Source organism: Dermacentor albipictus, chromosome 7 (assembly GCF_038994185.2).
Source record: "Dermacentor albipictus isolate Rhodes 1998 colony chromosome 7, USDA_Dalb.pri_finalv2, whole genome shotgun sequence".
In the NCBI taxonomy this organism is placed as follows: Eukaryota; Metazoa; Arthropoda; class Arachnida; order Ixodida; family Ixodidae; genus Dermacentor; species Dermacentor albipictus.
Window position 1 is genome coordinate 91818704 of NC_091827.1, and position 17691 is coordinate 91836394.

Here is a 17691-nt window from a genome sequence, read left to right on the forward strand (position 1 = left end):
GTCGTAATCAAGAACAAACGACGTGAAATATTGATGAATGGCGTCATCTTGTGCCCCGACAATGGCCGTCCCCATGTCGCTGATGTGGTTATTACTAAACTGGCAAAGTTCAAGTGGGGAACACTGCAACATCCTCCCCACAGTCCACACCTGTCGCCTTGCGACTTCCACATTTTGGCACAATTGAAGAAAGAGCTCAAGGGAACCTGATTAATCTTGGACGATGACGAGAAAGAGTCAGTTAGCGCCTTTTTGAAGCAGCTGTGCAATCAGTTTTATGAGACGGGAATAACGCGGCTCGTGAGTGAGTGGGACACATGTCTAAATGCTCATGGAGACTACTTTTAAATAAGGTACCCCGTTTGTCATATATTTGCATTGGCTCATTTAATTTGACTCGCCCTCGTATATTTTGCAGAACTGCTTTTTATATGTGCTCTTTGTTGCAACTATTACATCGGTGCAATTTGAATACACGACCGTTGACAGCATTGGTGGCAATACATTTGAACAAAGGACAGCGTCATTGAGATGTTTCTCTGGCCGTTCCATATGTACAAAAATGTAAACAAGGTTCTTGAATGACAAAGTTTCGTTAAAATATTTGTCCTCGACTTGTTCATTTCATGGCCTTTATATTTGTCTTATCAGCGGTATGTACTGCTTTGCTGCTTTCAAACTGATATCGTTCTAAAGTTCTTGTGATGTTTTGCTTGCTCATTGAATAGAGAGAAAGCACGGAAGCATTGATATCAGTTGTTTCGCGCACAATTTTTGCGACATACGAGTACATTCTTTTATGAAAAAATACATATTTTACTTGTCTTGAGATTGTGCAGCGTTCAAGAATTCGTTTGCAGGATATTTGACAATGGCAACGCAGTTATTATTAATGTATTTGATGCTTCGACAAATCCTGTAAAAAGGAAGCCGAGCTGTTCATTATCCTCGATCGTCTAAGCAAGGTGAACTGCACAATTGCACGTCTCACTTCCAATGACCGCTGTTCACGCAAGATTGAGTGACGCATGTGGCCCGCCTGAAGCCGTTTACACGCAAGCAGGCTTGACTCGCCCTGGGGGCTTTGTCTGAGAGAGGACGAATTTTGCAAAGGGTCACTGTTAGTGAAAAACGCGGGAAGCGAAAGAAGAGAAAGAGGAGGACGATGTTGCTCCTACGAGTTCCACGGTCTTCGTGCGTTGGTGATCATTAACCCCCCCCCCCCCCAACCCTCTCCGGAGACCATAACAATATTTAATTTTTTCAAAAGTGTTTTTTCATTCACGTTCGCTTAACTTCGCACACAGATTGGCTGCAGCTCTCGCATAAATTCACCGAATTTGATCTTAGCAGCATTTGTAGTACGCCAGGGTGGTAGGCTAAATTTTTCGTCGATCATTAAACACTTTCATAATGCTCTAGAGCAGTTGCATAGGTACTTTATTGCAGATGAATTAACAACCACCACTCATTGAACTTTGTCTATGCATTACATATATTCTCTTCCTTATTTCCACTAAATATAAACAAGGCTTATTGTCTAGTTCACGGGTGATACTGAAGAAACCAACTGCAAAGCTCCTATGACGTGCTACCACTGAGAAGAACAAGGGTTCGATATTATTTGTCACTTATCTGTTTAAGCCAAGTAAGTGAAAGTTTCGTCGCAGATTGTATTTAAGTAGAACCCTTATTCCTGCTGTATTTTAGGTTTATATATTGTACAGTTATTTTAGAAGTCTGGAAAACGTTGCGGATAAGGGTAGTATGACTCTGGAAAGCTTGAATTAGTGGCTGCCTACAAAATCGGTGCCTAAATACACAAAATAAACATTTGTCACTCGTCATTGACAAGATCCTTCCTTCTTCTACGAAATATAAAGAATCGGTCTGGGATAATACACCGGGGAAATCGGAGAATATAAACTAAAGGCCTTGTTTACTATAATAAGGTTGGAAGAAGGCGAGTATTGAGTAAAAATTTTCAGTATATTTAATCTACATGCTACAAGCTTTCAGTACGCGTCACCAATAATTTCACCATTAGTTATTGAAAACATGAAACCTCTTTTGTGTTTGGTCTTTTCAGGGCAGTGGAGAAGCGTTCGAAGCGTTTCATACAACTCCTTCAAATAGATTCGTAATAAAAGTTTAGCAATGTTCACTTAACCCGTACTTGACACAATGAATTGAGTATTTGCATGCATATTGTTCCTGATATTCCCAGCATTGTATCGAAATATTCGTTTCGGAAAAAATAGTGATTACGGAAAACTGTGAAAATTGGTATATAACGTTTTTAGAGCGCTTCTACTCTAACAGCTTCGCGGTAAGTCAGGAGAATCCAGGGATCACGTGTCTTGGTGCACAGCCGAGACGTACATGCGAATACAAAACCATCCGTATAATGTGCACAGGCACGCACAACACATTTCAGCCCAGCGGCTATGGCGTTGCGCTTCCGAACTCCAGGTCACGCGGTCGATCCTGGTCGTGGCAGCCTCATTTCGTTTAAGGCAAAATACAAAACCGCTCGTGCACTTGCATTTAGGTGAAGGTTGGACAAAACCGAAGCCGTCAAAATTAATCCGGAGCGCTCCACTATGGCGTACCTCATAATAGAAGCCTGGTTTTCTCTCTTAAAAGTCCTAAATTAATTTAGTCTTTTTTACTTGACTTCGTCACCATTCAGTGTTACCAGACTGCTGTATGGTTCAAATGGGATAAAAAGCTATTGAAATTTAAATTTTCAATCCACCCAATGCGGACGAATCTTTCCAGTCCGCTGGGCACTAGTACGGTTGAACATGCAGCGAATAATGTATAATGGAAAGTTGGGCAACAATTTAGCAACAATTTAGCAATTTTACTAAATTACTAATTTAGCAACAGCACTTTTAAAAGTCATGGAAGGGTTCGGGGACAGCACAACTGGAAGTGGACTGCCACGGTACTATTCGAAGAGCGCTGGTGACATCGCTGATGCTTATGACAGTAACCTCAAAGTAGCGTGTCATCGCGCAAGGCTATCAGCATGCATACCGGTTGTCGATGTGCCGTGGGACAGCGACGACAATCTAAGGGACATCGACCAGCAAGGGCAATCATACCCCTGTCCAAGGGTAAATTTAATGTGACAGTGAGTGAGCGCACTTCGCCATTACTCATATTCCCTGGTTGTCAAAGTTAAAGGTTTAACGAGACTGGCTTTAAAACGTGACCAGTGCGTTCCCTTATACTGATTTGGTTGCGTCTGTGCGTGGAGCCTCATTGGTGGAAATATTGCTGAGAATTCAAATGTTATAAACGTACCCGTACTATTCCCAATGAAAACCACCGATGCTTCAGTACTCTCAGCCCTTCACTTTTAACTCGCAACGCATAGCTCGAATGTTGAGTGGATTGTCGTCCTGTCTTGGCTCGTGATGAGTGCTCGTGTTATTAACTTGTGTATATTTCCTAAACACTCAGTCTAAATAGTAGCAGCTCATTTACCCACCGACACTGCCATCAGTTGCAAACCACACTACACTATTCTTTCCATTGCATTCGCACCTCCAAAGTGCATTGGCTCGAAATGTCCGTAAATTTGCTCGTGTGTGTGACACATTAGACATTCAAAGCAGGCTGAGATGTCTCACTTACATCAAGTGCTGGCGATAAATTGTGCTAAGATGCTTCCTTCGTGGCAATAAAAGGACATTCCATCCTCGTGATCAACTTGCGGAATTCGACCACTTTATCCGTGAACTAAGCAAACGCACGATAGGAAGCTATCGCGGTTTTCGTGGCGTCGCGTGACGGACAGGTGGAGTGGAGGTGTTTCAAAAAAACGTTTTCGGCCAATCGTGGAGGCCTGATTGCAGAATTGGAATAGAAAAGTTTGGAATGGTTTTACGTTATAGCACCTCCGTTGAGAAAAGGGGGACCTACCAGTAGCCAGGAAGCATTGGGAGGTCACCCTATACCCCCAACCTAACAAACCCCTTCGCATTGAAAACTTCCGTCCCATCTGCCTCACATTCTGCGTGGGCAAGCTTCTCGAGAACATGGTGCACGACTGGTTAACACCATACCTCGAGGAACACGGACACTTGCTGCACACCATGTTCGGATTCCGATAGCATTTGTCCACGCAGGACGTACTTCTGTTCCTCAGAAAAAGGCCTGCTTGACTACCTTGATCATCATCATCAGCCTGGTTACGCCCACTGCAGGGCAAAGGCCTCTCCCATACTTCTCCAACTACTCCGGTCATGTCGTAATTATGACCGTGTTGTCCCTGCAAACTTCTTAATCTCATCCGCCCACCTAACTTTCTGCCGCCCTCTGCTACGCTTCCCTTCTAATCCATTCCGTAACTCTTAATGACCATCGGTTGTCTTCCCTCCTCATTACGTGTCCTGCCCATGCCTTTTCCTTGATTTCAACTGAGATATCATTAAGTCGCTCATAACAGATATCATTAAGTTGTTCCCTCACCCAATCTGCCCTTTTCTTATCCCTTAACGTTACACCTATCATTCTTTCCATAGCTCGCTGCGCCGTCCTCACTTTAAGTAGAACTCTTTTCGTAAACCTCCAGGTTTCTGCCCCGTACGTGAGTGCTGGTAAGACACAGCTGTTATAAACTTTTCTCTTGAGAGATAATGGCAATCTGCTGTTCATGAGCTGAGAATGCCTGCCAAACGCACCCCAGCCCATTCTTATTGTTTGATTGTTGTGTTCATATAGGAGGTTGTGGCCAAGTACTGCACCAGGGTGGCCAATCCTGCTCTGGTGAGGGAGTGCGTTACCGTTTCTGGTCAGCGGGATCAGGCCACACTCCAGGCCTGTTTATGCAATTTTATCAACACACGGATTTTTTTTAATCCGGTGGAAAATTGTGCGGCACCCGGATTCGAACCACGGACCTCTTGCACGCGAGACGGGTGTTCTACCTCTACGCCACCGTTGCACTGTTACACCCGGCCCCTTGATCACAGGTGCCAATCATCAATCCTGGCAATCGACGTAAAGGGCGCATTCGACAATTTGACCCACGACGCCATTCTCCACAACCTCGAAAATACCGGCTGCAGAGCCCACATCTATGACTACATCAGCAGCTTTTCGACACACTCAACAGCAACGTAGTCAGTCCACTTTTAGTGTCTATGCTGAAGTGATCAGCGCAAGAGTGGACACGGGACACTAAAAAGGCGACAAGGACAAGCGCAAACTTCCAACTGATGTTCATTACAAAAAGTTATGTATATATACTCTCACGCAATTGATCATAATCAAGGGGCTTTCAGCTGTACCACCTTAACCATTGCAGCACCAATGCTTAGAAGATGTAGACATGTAGAATCTTCTAGATTTCTCGTATTGCGTCCTCACAAAAGCCGATGAGTCACCACACTTTTTGATCAACATCATGTGCACAGATGGAGCCAATTTTTGTAGAAAGGCCTAGGTTAATTTGCATAATGCACACCAGTAGGCGTCTGCAACCTCCGCAGCGCTAAATTTCGGCTACCCAACATAGGATCCCCACAAGGATCAATTATTTGGCCCCTCCTTTTGAGTATCGCATTGATGAAGCTATCGAAACAAGTCAACACCATTCCAAACTTATGCGATGCCCTTTACGCTGACGACATCACGCTCTGGACCAAAGCACCTACAACTAGACAACAAGACCGCGATCTACAAGAAGCCGTCGACACTATCGAAAGCTACCTCAGAGACTGCGGTCACCAATGTGCAACCGAAAAGTCGGAGCTTCCTGTCCTGAGTGCACGGACACGCGGAAGGCCACCCAACTATATCGGCGACCACTCTCCAGCGTCTCTAATGCACACTTTCACAAGTTACGCACTTTGTCAAGCGAATCCCAAACTAAAGAAACGAACTCAAGGAGCAAGACACACTAGGAATAATTCAAGCGTGCCTACCGTAGCACCTACAGATCTCCCTATTGACACTCAAGCTGGCTGAAATCAAGAAACTCAATGTTGTCACCCGAAAGGTAATCAAAGTAGCCTTGACCCTCCCGCCCATCCCGTCAACGGAGGAACGATTCATGCTCGGCGTACACACTACGTGGGAAGAGCTTGTCAAGGCTCATAAAGTAAGCCAACTAGAGCAACTCAAGCTCAGACTCAGCGGACGTGCAGTTTTGCGCTATCTCTACTACAGTAAGAACTACATTGCCGGCACAGACCAGCAAGCCAGAATCCTACCTGCACTCCGGGACTGTATCACCGTTGCAAGTATACCACGCAATCTACATCCAACTTACCATAAGGTGCGCCGGCAGAGCAGGATCCGCGCACTCAGCAAGAAATGCGGGGAGACCCGTATACCATTTACACCGATGCTGCCCGGTATACTAAACGGAACGCCTCTGTCCTAAGGCGTCACAGATAACCAAGGCAATGAACTCGCAGACGCGAGCAAGAGCCGCCGAGGATGCAGAGGAAACAGCAATCTCTCTTGCAATAAAAACTTGCTTTGAAGTAGCAGTAATCCTAACAGACTCCCAAGCAGCAGTTCACAACTATCGAAAAGGACGCATATTAGAAACTGCACTCAAAGTACTTCGAAATCACAAGGCACGTGCCCCGCTCCCTGACACCCATATCAGCTGATTTCCAGGCAATCAGGGTACGATAGCAAATGAGGCGGCACACATTACTGCCCGCAGGCATACCAGCCAGGCTTTTGTTCCATCCCACACCAGGCCGGCCACCAACGTTCATGACATCGTCATAAAGTACTCCGAGCTTCTACGAACGTACCCTACATGCACCTACTGCGATGTTCCAAACACCCTCGAACACATTGCCCACAATTGCTCACTACGTGACCCATCCCTACACCCGATCTCAGAAGCTCCACAAGACGACTCCAAAGAAGGACGCCCCATAAAAGCACACGAAAAGTGCCCCCAACTCACGGCAGGTCTATACCACCACTGAAACGTGGCAGGGCAAGCTTACCTCTGACGACGGATGACCAATGGAGTCTCGTCGCCCGGGCCAAGAAAGCAGCCCAATTCAGAGGGTACCTGGAATAAGGAATCCTCCCACCTAGGGTGAACCGGATCCCAACTCGGGTTACCATTTCGGAAAATAAAAGTTTGGTTCTCTCTCTCCTCACTACCGAACTTTTGCTGTAATATATGTGCTTCCATCCTAGCTTTAGTCCTGGAATGCTCGCCTATAACTTGGTCACACTACATGTCGGTCAAGGCACTCTTGAAGTTCGTTCGAGTCGCTTATTGGAGATACTATAGTTCTCACGGACATTCCGCACCTCCTTTATTTTTTTCGTGCCTTTGCTTTATCTCTCCGCTATTCCTTGCACATCTTTCATTCCCCTTTACCTTTGCCCGTGTAGGGAAGCAAACCGGAAACTCTTCACTTAACATCCTTACCTCTCCTACCCCGTTTATCTTACTGCCTTTCAATTTCCTTCACACAATACTGGCCCTCACCTCCAACACTAGTCAGGTGCCTATGAGAAACTTTTATGGAATTATACGTATGCACGAGGCGCATACGAGGCGAAGCTGCCATCGTATGGTCACAGAATCGGCGGCGCATTCGCAGCCCATGATTGTAAGGTTAGAAGGTCTGCAGAGATCTACAGGGCGTCTCGTACCGTAGCAAACAGTAAAAGTGGCCACTCCAGCTGTTTTGCTGTCGACTTTGAGGTTCTCAACGACTTATAGGAAGCTTAACATATAGAAAATAAAATTCGAAATTATATTTCATATTTTAGTACTCTAACATAAGTATTAACACTATATAAATATTAAAATGTCACTAAGTACTCTTCAAGAAACACTAAGACCACTATATGACGCTGCGGCAGTGGTCATGGTTGGTAGGTTGACTGTGGCATGTCAAGTGCGAGTGCCGTCATCGGAGTGGTTCAGCCATGCGAATAGGATGACGAAGCGCTGCAGCGGTTGAACGACCACGCCGAAGAACTAATTCGAAGATGACGACAACGAAGGCGGCACGCCGCGTATATTCAAAACATGAAGCGTTAAGCCATTGAGTGGTCTATAGGGCAGTGCAAAAGGACAGTAGAAGAAGAAAACGAATCCGGAGAGACGTGAAACAAGCCAGCGTGCAGGAAGGAGTTCGCCAGTGCTTTAGGCGCAGGAAGGAGTTCGCCAGTGCTTTAGGCGCAGTAATGAAGTCATCGGGCGTCAGGCCCATTTTTCGTTCTTTCTACTGCACCGGCATGACCTTTCAAGGGTTGAGTCGCCGCGTTTTCCTGGTCGCACACAGGAAGGTGCCGATCGACATGCGAGAATGAAGACTATGAACAGAGAGGAGAGGTGAATGCATTTGACTTGGTGTCCGGCATCGAAACCTATACCGTGCGAAGGCCACCTGCCAATGTTTCAACGTCAAAACCTAACTACCTGCTGCATAATTGGACCCTGGTGTTTGCCTGTGGGCGACCACGAATTTTCTTCGACGGTTTCTAACTTCACCGCCACTACTCCACTGCGAGCGCCACCTCCATTGCCACCTCTAGTTCATCTCGCAGAATTACTGCAGACCATCAAACTATAGGCCCCTTCTGACTTTGATCCTTCCTTTGGTGACCTAATTATTTTCTTTGTGTTTGATTATTTTGTAAAGTCTCTTTTTCTCTTTGTGCCGTAGTTCATTTAATGAATGGCTTGATGTGTCGTAACGAACGCCTTCATCACTTCATACACTGACGCTGTGTCTCAGGAACGATTAATTCATTGAAAGAATGTCATCACAATTGGCGTCCGTGACCGGATTAAGCCTTTCGTTGTTTCATACGTCGAAAAAAATAGCCGAAAATCAGTTTACGGACTTGGACACGGTAGCCCAGCGGTTAGGTTTGCATGAGCCAGACTTGAACAGGTGGGTTCAATAACGATGGTCGATAATATGCGAGAAAGCTGAGAAGGAATGTGAGAAGTGATTCGCTGAATGCGCAGCTGAGAAAAAAACACCTCCAGAAGAAGAGCTTCTCAAGGTACGCCTTCGCTTGAAATGAGTAGATCAAGCACTCACGAATGCGTCCTCCGCAGATTGAGGATGCAGTACAGCAGTGCAAATGCTACCGGAAAGCTCTATCCGACATGGCGTCAAATTTTGGCAAGCAGAAAGTGTCTTACTTAAAGCCAACTTGCAAGGATGCCGTCATGGGTTAATATACTGTTTTTTTCCAAAGAATACTTGCTCACGAAGCACGGAGCGTACTGTCTCCTCATGTCAACTATTATTGCGCGACCCCCAGACGATGAGGGCCTCGTACATGGGTCCGAGCTAGCGTACATTAGGCATATTGCGGAAACTAAAGTTGGAACTTAGTATCTCCTCGAAGCTAGAAATAGTACGTTGGAGAACTTTCACCTTGGTCAAACTAAGCAAGATGTCAAGGCTTCTGGGGAACTGTGTTTGGTTTTCATTAAGATTATTCAGATGCCCTATCACGTAAACAATTCCGAACTGTTTTTATTCCAATCTTCTGACGTCAAATTTACGTAACCACCGACGCAAACATCGGGCGCTAACCCGCAACTTGGTTTGAAAAGCCCAATAAAACGCGCTCCAAGTTATTAGAAGGTAATTTTCTTGCTTTGAAAGTGAATAGCATTGCCTACATTAAGCAGATTTCTTTATCGAAGTGGCTGACAGGAGGCGAGGAGCACGCTGAAGTGGTGAGGGATTCGATGGTGCCGAGCCAGAACAGCGAAAGTCAATAACCGGCTGAAGAGGGTGGTGCAGGCGTCTGTCATTGATCCGCTTCCCCTTACTAAGCTTGTGGTGGATGGTCGAAAATCGCGGTGGTGTGCAACGGAACTATAAAAATGCCGTCATAACGGATCCTCAACAAAAAATAGTTGGCAAAGTGATGTCGCATACGTGCCGAAAGGGCTCGATAATGTTATAGTGCCATGGAAAAATGTTTATTATGCTCAAAAATAATCCACGTTCTGCGGTCGCTCTCAGTAGCTAGTGCTAGAGCAATGGGTGGGCAGCCATCTGCTATTCCTTTCGGAATAGGGCAGCCTCCAGATATTGAGAAAAAAATTTGTTCGGCATATTAATGCGTCTTTAACGCGTACAATCACTTTGACGCTATGCGTTTTAGCGTTTTGTGACGTCGCGTGACAGACAGGCGAAGCGGGCGCAGCCCGAAAACGTTTGATCAATAATTGCAGAGTATTATGGCGACAAAAGCATCGAATGAGAAATAATAATTTTTATTCCGTTCGCTATAATCGTTCATATTCACTGTCAGTGTGCACACATCATATCAGATGGGGCGTTTTCGCGGTTTTCGTGACGTTGCGTGACAGACAGGCGAAGTGGGGGGGTGGGTCGAAAATTTTTGGCCAATCATGGAGGGTTGACTGCAGAATTGGAATAGAAAAGTTTGGAATAGCTATACGTTATAGCGCCCCAGGTGTCTCCACTGCATTCCTTGAATTTGACAAAATCAATTGCTTGTAACACTATGCACACCTGGGAGGGTTCATGCCTGTCTGCCAAATCAAATTATGGTTTTAAGCACGCAGAAGCTCCTTTGTGTTCTCGTGCGTTCGTGTGTGGTTAGACCATTGGCAGTAATGCTGCAACTACATGTCACAACGTTCGGAGCAGTAGATGACTGCAATGAGCAGGCAATGACTTGGTCGATGCCATGCAGAGTCGCCACTCCCGCTCTATCTAAAAACGTCTGGGTCAAGCCTACAGTTCACAACACTATAGGTATGATTTTTGTGCACATATAGAGACATGACTTCCAGGAGCGATATGATGCCGGACTCGCCTGTGTACTCTAATAAAGAAGATAGATGTCCAGTTTGATTGGTGTGGGAACGGGTTACCTAAAAAAGCTATATTGCTTCACTTATGGCTTCGGCCACAGTTTTGACCATGTACATGATGACGTATAGACTTGACTATGTTTATTCAAATGTACTGTGTGGTGATAGTTTATCGCAAACTAAGCGGCAGCTTTTTTTTAACTTCTTAAAAGGGGCTTAAGTGATGTGTCAAACGCACGAGTGCAGTGGTTAGAGTGGGCCAGCCATGCGAAGTCGACAACGAGACGCTGCAGAAGTTGCACGAGCGTGCTGAAGAAATTATTCGAATACGATGACAGGAAAAGTGGCAGGCGGCGTGAATTCTAAACATGAAGCGTTTAAGCAAGGAGTGCTCTATAGGGCAGTGCAAAAGGAGAGAAGAAGTGAACGGATGCGTGGAGACGTGTAACAACAAGCCAGCGTGGAGGAAAGAGTTTTTCAGTGCTCCTGGCGCAGTAGCGAAGTCGTCGGGCGTCTGGTCCATTCTTCGCGCTTTTTACTGGACCAGGGCGTCCTTTGAAAGCCGGGGTCACCGCGTTCTCCGGATCATCACAACAGGATTGACGTGAGAGAAACGAAGCCCTTGGATCGGGAGCGGAGTTGAAGCCATTGGACTTGGTGTCCGGTGTCGAGACCTCTACCATGCCAAGGCCACCTGCCCATGTTTCCAACGTTGCAACCGAACTTCTTGCTTAAATAGACCCTGGTGTTTGACTGGGGGTGACCAGGAATTTTCTTGACAGCTTCTAACTTCATCGCCACTAATCTACTCCGAGCACCACCTCCGTCACCACCTCTAGTTCATCTCGCAGCTCCACTGCAGATAACGAAAATGTAGGCCCCTTCTGACATTGATATTTTCTTTGCAGGCCTAATGCTTTTTTCTGTATTTGATTAGTTTGTCGAGTTTGTTTTTCTCTTTGTGCTGTATTCTTTTATTGAAAGGCTTGCTAAGCGGCGACGAATGACTTCGTCACTTCATGAGCTGATGCTGAGCCTCAGAAACGATGAATTTGTTATGAAACCCTCATCACCACCCGTGCAAAGCTCAGTCAAGCCCAGTAGGCGGTCACGCTCCGTTGTAAATTGCACCCAAAGATTCTTTTTGCGTTCGTCTGCCAGCATATGTCACTGCTGATTAGTCATTGTATTTTTTTCGCAAGTCCACAGAAAGTGCTTTTGTACATTGTTAAATGCATATTCTCTTCGTATTTTATTGCGTTCTGTTAACCCCATAAATCACTGACGCCGGGGACCATGGTGGCCTTGAAGACGGGAACAGCTGCAGCCAGTTAACGTTCTATTTCACATTCGACTTATTCTTTGCGTATTTTGCGTCGCTATAAGTGGCCAATGCCAGCGTTAACAGCGGCACATGCGAGCTTCCAACCAGGTTGCAGACAATGAAATGCGAAATCTGTTAAAAATAAAATGACTTGTTAGAAAACACGGGCTATGAAGAGGTACTGTTCGATGCTGAGGGCTTTTTGGTGTTCCTTTAGCTACCGTAACTGTGCGCAATGGCTTTTGAATAAGTGCGGCATGCCACTTTGTCAACGAAGTGGCCGTTTGGAAAAGTCCTCACGGGCGATGTTTTTAGAAATGGCGTGCCCATGCTCCAACCTTTGCGCGTTGATCTTAGCTTCGCTCCTTGTTGTGTTGCACTGCAGGAATTCTTCGAGATTATAAATTTCGCGTGAAGCTTGATTCCTTTTCCGGATGAACAGCGGTTAGACAAGGGAAGCGTCGATTAAGCGGCGGAAACTCTGTGTGCCTCACATTGGCCGTGTCTGATTACCCTACAATTACGCCAGGCCTACAGTCAGCTGCGATAATATTACTTCCCTGACTGTGGACGGCCTAAATGTAAACCGCAGACAAAAGTGGCGGTGACGTCACGCTCCTCTCCCTTAGCCCTCACCTCTCATTTCCTCTGCCGGCTACACCCTCGTTACCCCTGACGGCTCTCCGTCTCGTCACTTTCTCTCCTATGGGCTCCCTGCAATGGTCAGGCGGCGCGGCGTTCGGCTCAGCCGTCAGCGCCACCGTGTCAGTTGCGCGAAACAGTGAGGCGGCCGCTGCTGCGGAGGCATGCTTTTGCGGCGCTCGTTTGAAGCATTTCGAACGTTTTAAATTCCGGTTTTAAGGCAATCGAAAACGTCGAGGCCCATTTTTTACCACCGACGCTTGAGAAAGGACGTCAAATTTACGACTGCAACCACGTATACCGTGTCAAAGAAGTAAACAGCACGGACATTACAGTGAGGTGCTTAAATCAAATTGTATTTTAGGTGCCAAATCCACGATCTGATTAGGAGGCACGCCGTGGCGGGAGACTCCGGAATAATTTGGACCACCTGGGGTTCTTTAACGTGGACCTAAATCTAATTACACGGGTGTTTTGGTATTTCGACCCCATCGACATTCGGCCGCCGTGGCCGGGATTTACTCCCGCGACCTCGCGCTCAGCAGCCCAACACCGTAGCCACTAAGCAACCGCCGCAGGTCGCGAAGTATTTATCAGAACAAAGTAAGTATGCTTACGACGTCGATCTCAAAGTGCGTTAACAAATCATTATTTTATGCCACTTAATTGAGCAGATACGGCCGTGGACGTCATTGAACTGTAATTTGTTGCTTCCTTACTTGGAGCGTGCCTTGCACTCCACATTGTAGAGGTTCTGGCGAATTGGCCGGTAAGTGCTTTTTTCTCCGTTGACAAAGTGCCTCGAGCATATTCTGGTGTTGTCGTTCGGGCTCGAATGTGAGAGACAGGCATTACCGCTGAAGCGTCATAGATAACAATCAGCTGAGATTAAACAACGTGAAGACTTAACAAATATGCGCTTGTGTGTGCGAGGGAAATGCTAATTTTCGAATATTCGACGTGTTCTGCAGTGTGCTCCAACCTTAGTTCAGTTGTTCTAAGCGCGAGTAAACATCGGCACGAATGAGCTCGGTTCCAGCATTTGCGTCTTGATCTTGGCGCAGGAAGAAGCACAGCGCATACAAAGCTCCAGCACGGAGCGCTTACGAAGCTGGATTTGACACCTAACAACCACTGCGCGTTTGTTTTGGAGCAAGACGAGCTAAACAACTATCAAAACTGATTTACAACAGCCGGAATCAATTCACGCGTTTTTATGCAGCTGACGCTTTATTGCGTGTTTTATAGATGCCGCTGCTGGCTCTTTTTCATTTCTTTTTCTTGTTGTTGCACTTACGTCTTCGTTCTTTTAACAGAAAGTCGCAAGACCGACACGAACTGCGACGATCCACTTCAGCCGCCGGGTTGCTTCCCCCGGTTTCGAAGGGAAGCGGTACAATTTGATGCCGATATCCCCTTCGCGGTTGTGACAGTCCTTAACGCAGCAGTATCTGCGCTTGTTCTTTTTGTTCATGCTTCTCCCGAAGGAGCTGCGAAGAGGCCGCGGGGAACCCATTGGAAAATTGGAAAAGCAGGCTTGCAGGCGGGCCTGAGCGCACCACGGGCAATGGTGAAATGACGGTGAGGGCCTACCCGCGGGTGCTCACCGCCGCTGCCAGGTGGCGCGACATGTACAGGCAAACTGCATTGCAGGGTGCCTATTCCTCCGGCGCTCGCGGGTTGGCCGATGCGACGCGACGCGCTGACTTGTGCAGGTTATTCGTGCAGAGTGCCAGTAGCTGCAAACCAACGCACACCAAGCGCGAACGCCAGTTTCACTTTTTGTTATTACTTGGAACACTGACCAACCACCCAACACTCGCCGCACCGTGTAGGAGGATGTGCCTTTCCAAGAGTTGGTGCATCTGTGGGTTTGACGAACGACTTCGCCGTCTGCAGCCCAGTCCTCGTTATTGGACAGCCTTTTCTGCTATCTGTGAAGAAGCGAATTTCAGAAAAAAAAAGTTAATACAAAGCTGGTAATATGTGCTTTAATTCGTCACGATAGAGATTCATTGCAAGCTCAGTGCGTGCCTTTAAACTACAATGAATAAGCGCGAGCATTACATATCGTCACAATCACATCACAGATCGTACATGTGACCGTTGGTGGGCAAAAATTATTACGGAAACGCTAAGCAAAAAGAAAGTTATTGAAATATTATTGAACGTGCTGCATGGTAAACTAAGCTTTTACCAAGCAGAAGCACAAAGATACTCCAGTTCGCTTATGGTTTCTGCAAGCACGCGGAAATTCTTGGATGACAAAAGCCAAACGCTTATATAACACGATATCGCTTACTGTCGCCTCTGCGTATACGCAAAACTTGGCGTGCACTACAGAGACGCTCAAGTGTCGTGATTCCCTGATATAGCCATCTAGTCGTTTTATCCGAGTTGATCGTTTCAATCGTTTCTCAATCGTTTAAGACGCCTCATTAAGCCGAAGGGTTCCGAAGTTTCCCATGGTCGGTCTTCCAGTGAAAGCAAATATTGTCCCCAAAGGCATAGAAATGGCGGCTCCAACTACTCGCCCCCTAGAGGACCAGGCGACAAACATCCCATCCAGGTCCAACCTTGAAGCGAAAGCGGGCCTCAAATCACGACACGCGTTGAATGCCTCGAAGTTCTCAAATCGTCGTGATGCCGGCGCGCCCACACCCGAAAATGGAAAAATGAGGCTGTCGAAAGACTTGTATAACGTTTTGCGTGTTATCGCGGTGGAAATACAACACTGTATGGTTTAAACTTCCGGGAAAGAAGCAGACGACGCGCAATGGAGTTACTGGGATAAGGAACTTCTCATTGGGAAAAGGTGAAAACGTATGTTTTCAAGCCATGCATTTGCACGAATACAAGGAACTTCGCCCAATAGGAAACCTTCGCTAAATTTTAAGAACACTCTTGGAAGAAACTCAAATTAGTTCGATTGGTTGTTCGCTTCTTGCGTATCACTAGGGTTTCAGAATTTCTACGTTGCCGGTGTCTGCTGTGTTCACGAGCCCAAGCCCTACCTCGAATGCGGTATTCTGCAAGCATAAGCACGCACCATTCATCGGACCCAGACGTCCTTATCACACGTATCAGCTAACTAAAAGTGCGGCCCTGACCTTCGTTTTTATCCCAGGAGGCACTGACCATGTACGGTTACAGTGTTTAACCTTACTGCAGAGTATCCGTATTTAGCTTCTGAAAGCAAGAGAGACGTTACTGCCTATATATGGTGAGATGCCCTATGTGATATAATGCAACACGGGTCGCAGTGCAGAATTGCCTATGAAGGTCGAAAACAGTCGAATATTGGACCTGTAGTAGTGGAGCAACGCCGGGAAAGAGTGTTTGCACCTTTCGGAGGCGCCCTAAGTACAAATACACCCTTTTTGAAACCTCCGCGTTGCTTGAAAGTTTCTTCGTCTTGGAAAAATGGGATGTGGCTCACTGGACAGCGCTGCGACATCCGCGGTTTCGTCACTGAAATCCTTCAGACCGTTCAAAATAAGGTAACCGTCAGCAAGAACCCTTTCGGCTTCGCCGAAACACCTCGATTCGACGCCACGAACGATAATCACGTTAGCGCCGCACCAAGCGAAAGAGCTATCGTGAACTTGCATGTCGTAACCATCTTTGTTTAGTTAGTGTTGCCAGTGCAAGTAACGGATTCTGAAGTTGCCAAACGCGCACGACACGCAACAAAACTACGCCAAGTATGAGCAGCTAGGCTAGTTTCATGTATTAGTCATCACCGTATGGCCGTCGCAGAAACGGGGGGGGGCGGGGGGGGGGGGGTATTTTGTGAAAATCTGCCTAGTGGGCTGTGCATTTTGGCCGCTGCTGATTGGATGCAGCTGCACGAGAGAGGAGGAGACGAGCGGGCCTAGCCAATCAGCAGCGGCCGAAATGGACAGTCCGCTAGGTGGACTCTCACAGAATACCCCCCAAGAGTCAAGCACCGGAAGGTGAGCGCTAGTTTCGGTTTCAAGGAAAGTGTCTGCCCCTAGCGGTTGCTGGGCGCGTTCAAATCGAGTGGAAGGTAGCAAATTAGATGCGTTCGTTGTGATTTTTGGGCGATAACTAGTTTTCAATATAAATAATGTTGTGTTTACGTGAAAGAACAACTCCTTCCTTTTATTCGTTTCTGAGCTGCCGTTTTCGTTCATTTATATGGGCAGCACAGCGCGCGGAGCTCGCTCGCGGCGTACGTCCGTCTCACTTGCTCCGCTCAATCTCCCCGCTTGCTCACCGATTCCGCAGCTCAGCTTGCGCCTGGCGAAATGCTTCGGTTGTTGGGTTAAGTATGATGAGGTGTAAGACAGATTGATTAGGCACCAAAGAACGAACGACGCAGAAGTGCTTCCGAACCAAGTGCTAGGTGACCACGGCCAAGTAAAGGCATCGTATGTGCGGGTCTGTGGCACTCGAACAGCGGAATTTCGAATTCAGCTGAGCTTTTATGGTTTTACAACGCCGAAAAGTAAGCCCAAGGTTTTTACAAATTTTCTCAGTAGGTACACGTTTCGCACGAGCACAACAGTGTTGTAAGAGTACTAAGTTTCTGCATAAGCCTGTGTGACATAAGAGCAATGTGGCTCGGTTCATTCCTCATAACGATTTGTTGTGTTTGTGCTGCCGATTAAATACATGTAATGATGAAAGTGCTTGAGTTCGTCTTAGTTGAGCTATACATATTTTGGTCACAACTTGTTTTGTAGTCGAAAATTTCCATGTCCAAAATACATAAAGTGTGATCTGTCTATCCATTTTATTTGGTTTTAAGAGTAGTGACGACGAAATCGTGCGCAAACGTTATGGTGAGCTCAGTTTTCATGTGCCATTACTCTGACATAAATGAAATAAACAACCCCTTTATGCCAAATGGTGCAGCGCCGGTGGCTGTAGGAACTCTCAG